Raw genomic sequence first — 4,353 nt, forward strand, 5'->3', positions numbered from 1 at the left:
ATACGTGGCACACGGACATCGTGACTTGTTATAACAGGTTGAGGGGTCGTCGGCTGGGATTGGGATTGGACCTCCAGATCGATGGGTTCCTGGTCTTGGTCTTGGGCAGCGTGATCCCCGTGTTCCATGGGTGCCCGGTGTCCGGCGACGTGATTTGGGATAGCTTGCTGGGTAGGCTCATCAATACAGTCCTTCAATGCCACTTTCAGGAAGTTTACGACTTAGCACATGAAAGCTGATAAAATCATACCCAAGCAAAGACTCGGGAGGTTGAAGCTGGATTTTCCTTTTTCTGATTAACTTGTTATTATCTTGAAAGACACCATCTCGATTATCATATCGATCAAGGTCAACTGGTCGACCAAAGAGCAGCAGCGAGGGAGTGTTCCTTTTCCTTCTAGGATCTTTATGATTATTGTAAACAAATATATGGTCACTAATAAGATCAAATTCAATATGGTAAGTTGGTTGATTGTGTAAATAGAGATGGAACCAAATATCTTGATATTGTTAAGGATTAAAGAAGTTGCTGTGAGCAGCAGTTGGAGGGCTAATCGAAGAGACAAGGTACGGTTGAAGAGTATGTCGGCAAATGTACGAGTTTTTTGCCTGGTAAAAAGTTTAAAGCTGAGTTTTTTGCCTGGTAAAAAGTTTAAAGCTGGTTTAAGACTTTGGATGACAATGGGAGAATCATAGAGCAGGAGGGGATCATGGAGCAGGAGAGTTACAAATATTTATTTTAAAGTTTCTTGTGTATGTAGCATAACTTTCATTACAATAAAAATACAATAGTCATTAGTGATTACATACTTGTAGTCTTCCTCTTGAACACAACCCACGCACCTTAGTGCTTCCTAATTCAATTTTCTCAACCAAGATATAATTTTTGCCATGGCATGAAATCTTCCTGGGTGAATATATCTTGCTAGTACGGACTAAACATTGACTCATCAAGTTAACATTGACTCATCAAGTTATTGACACAACACATAACTTTTGTTATTGTTCTTGACACAACACATAACTCTGTTTTTTGTTACTAAGATATAATTTTGGCTATTATATAAATCTACCTGTATGAGTATGAATATATCTTGCACGTACGGACTAAACATTGACTCAAGTAAAATAAAATTGGGAAATGCTAATTTTTCAAAATATATTTTATCACTCTGATACCACTTTATATATCTTTTTGTCACTTGAATACCACTTTAAATATCATTTTATCGCTCTGATACCACTTTATATATCTTTTTATCGCTCTGATATCACTTTAAACATCATTTTATCGCTCTGATACCACTTTATCCTCTTCCAAGTATAATTACTGCATTTCCCGATAGTGATCTCCCTGATCTCATCCTTATTGCGCCTACTGCTGTTGTTGTCCCGGTTGTCATCCCTGCGCCTGAGAATGCCCTTGATGTCCCTGATCTCATCCTTATTGCGGCTACTGCTGCTGAGCTAATCGGAGACTAGAACCCGCACCCGAGACCGATACCAGACACCCCAGCCGGTGACCCCTCAAGCTGTTATAACAGGTCAAGGTGATGTCTGTACACCACCTATTTTAGCTACCAAAAATTTTGGAACAGGTGCTTGACCGCCGGTCGACCAAAGTCTCATTGTCGCCTTGTTTTTCTAGTAGTTAATGGTATGGTACTATGTCCATGGTTTTCAGCGTGTTGTGTTGTTCTTTACGTTTTTTGTTCCATGATTTTTGGAAGTGTGTTGTTCTTGACACAACACATAATTTTTGTTATTATTATTGACAAAACACATAACTCAGTTTTTTGTTACTAATATATAATTTTGGCTACAAGCTGGTGTAGCTCTGAGGGCTACAACATGTTGTGGGTACTGGCAGCAGAAATGCTGTGCATATGTTTGTTTGGTGGATCTACAATGGTAGAAATGAAGCCATTTGCTGTTTTGCAGGTTGGAGGAGCTTAGAAGATAAAGACCCTATTCTTGCAGCTAGTATAAGGGCTCCCAGCTCTAGATTTTTAAATAATTGGAAGGCAAAGGCTCTCCTAGAAGGGATTCTAGGTAGCAGCTAAGTCTTAGGATTCATTTTGGTATGAGATTTGAATGGTGGAGTCTTGGTAGGCTCCAAGTATAGCACACACCTGGAGTTGGGAGTGTCTTGAGCTTGAATGGATCCATAGGATATGGAAAAAGAAATAAAAAGAGAGAAAAATAAAAGAAAATGGAGAAAGGGGGAGATAAGGAGAAGGAAAAAGATGAAAAAGATAAGAAAAGAGAAGGAAAAGAAAGAAGAAGAATAGGGGAAAAGGGAAAAGGGAGAGTGGGAGGAAACCATTGCTTAGGTCGGGGTCATAAAGGCTCTTTGGGGCTAAAACACGGTACGCCGTGCCGAGGGAGCTGACCTTTGGCCTAAGGGTGGTAGGGGAGGGAGCCATTGCTCATGTCGGGACCTTAAAAGCCCCCCCAGACAAACCATAGTACGCTATGCCGAGGGGGGTTGGTCTTGGGCACGAGGGTGGATGAGGTGAGTGCTATCGCTCAAGCCAGGTCCCTTAAAGTCCCCCCGGATAAAACACAGTGCGCCGTGCTGGTGGGGATGGGACTTTGACTTGAGGTTAGCAAAGGGTAGTTGGATCTTTTTTGAGCTTAGGCATCGTTCCCATCACTTGTGTGGGACGGGGAGCCTATTGATGACTATTGAGAGAGGAGGATTGGTGAGAATGAGGCTTTAAGACTGGAAATTACCTAGCAATCCCTTCGAGTGTGAGCTTCGGCCTTTTCACTATATGATTTAGTACTTAGGAGCTGGGGGCTCTTGGCTTGTAGTTTGGTGGTAACCACTTTTGGGTCACCCCTTGTACATATACATTCGGCCGAAATGGCCATTGGTTTGAGCCATAACTCTCTTTTGGGGCCATGACGTATACTTGTAGACGCTTTGCTTTGCTATATGTAATAAATGTACAGTTCTTTAAAAAAAAAGATATAATTTTGGCTATGATATGAATTTTTCTATATGAGTATGAATATATATCTTGCACGTACGGACTAAACATTGACTCAATTAAAATAAAATTGGGAAATGCTAATTTTTCAAAATATATTTTATCGCTCTGATACCACTTTATATATCTTTTTATCGCTCTGATATCACTTTAAATATCATTTTATCGCTCTGATACCACTTTATTCTCTTCCAAGTATAATTACTGCATTTTCAAATAGTGATCCCCTGATCTCATCCTTATTGCGCCTACTGGCTACTGCTGTTGTTGTCCCGAATGTCATCCCTGCGCCTGAGGATGCTCCTGATGTCCTTGATCTCATCCTTATTGCGCCTACTGCTGCTAAGCTAATCGGAGACTGGAACCCGCACCCAAGACCAAGGCCAAGCACCCCAGCCGGTGGTGACCCCTCAAGATGTTATAACAGGTCTAGGTGATGTCTGTACGCCACCTATTTTAGCTACCAAAAATTCTGAAATAGGTACTTGACCACCGGCCGACCAAAGTCTCTTTGTCGCCTTGTTTTTCTAGTAGTTAACGGTTGGGTACAATGTCCATGGGTTTTCAGCGTGTTGTGTTGTTCTTTACGTTTTTTGTTCCATGATTTTTTTGCAGTGTGTTGTTCTTGACACAACACATAACTTTTGTTATTGTTCTTGACACAACACATATCTCTGTTTTTTGTTACTAAGATATAATTTTGGCTATAATATGAATCTTCCTGTATGAGTATGAATATATCTCGCACGTACGGACTAAACATTGACTCAGTTAAAATAAAATTGGGAAATGCTAATTTTTCAAAATATATTTTATCGCTCTGATACCACTTTATATATCATTTTATCGCTATGATATCACTTTAAATATCATTTTATCTCTCTGATGCCACTTTATCCTCTTGGCCTCATCCTCATGTTCCTGTCTCTAGTTTTCGGCGAGCTGATCTCGGAGGGCCTCATCCTCATGTTCCTGTCTCCGGTCTGCGGCGACAGGCTCATTGCAGCACTCCAATAACACTTCATAATGTTGAGGCCTCTTCCTATCAAACCTGACAAAGTAATTCCAATACAAAAACTTGGCAGGTTGAAGCTGGATTTGGCTTCACCTGTGACGAAGTATGATACAATGTCAAAGATCATAGTTATCAACGCTAACTGGTCCACAAGAGAGCAACCTAAAGCTCTTGCCCACTCAGGGAGTTTTCCTCTTTGTCATTGTCCACCTTCTGCAAACTTGATGAGTACTGTCAATACAGGTATTATACCCGCTATGAACAAATTCCATATCATAAGTCGTTTGGTTGTGTGCTTAGACAATGTACCAAACACCTGGACAACGCTAAGGATTAAAGATG

Source organism: Ipomoea nil, unplaced genomic scaffold (assembly GCF_001879475.1).
Source record: "Ipomoea nil cultivar Tokyo-kokei standard unplaced genomic scaffold, Asagao_1.1 scaffold1993, whole genome shotgun sequence".
Classification (NCBI taxonomy): domain Eukaryota; kingdom Viridiplantae; phylum Streptophyta; class Magnoliopsida; order Solanales; family Convolvulaceae; genus Ipomoea; species Ipomoea nil.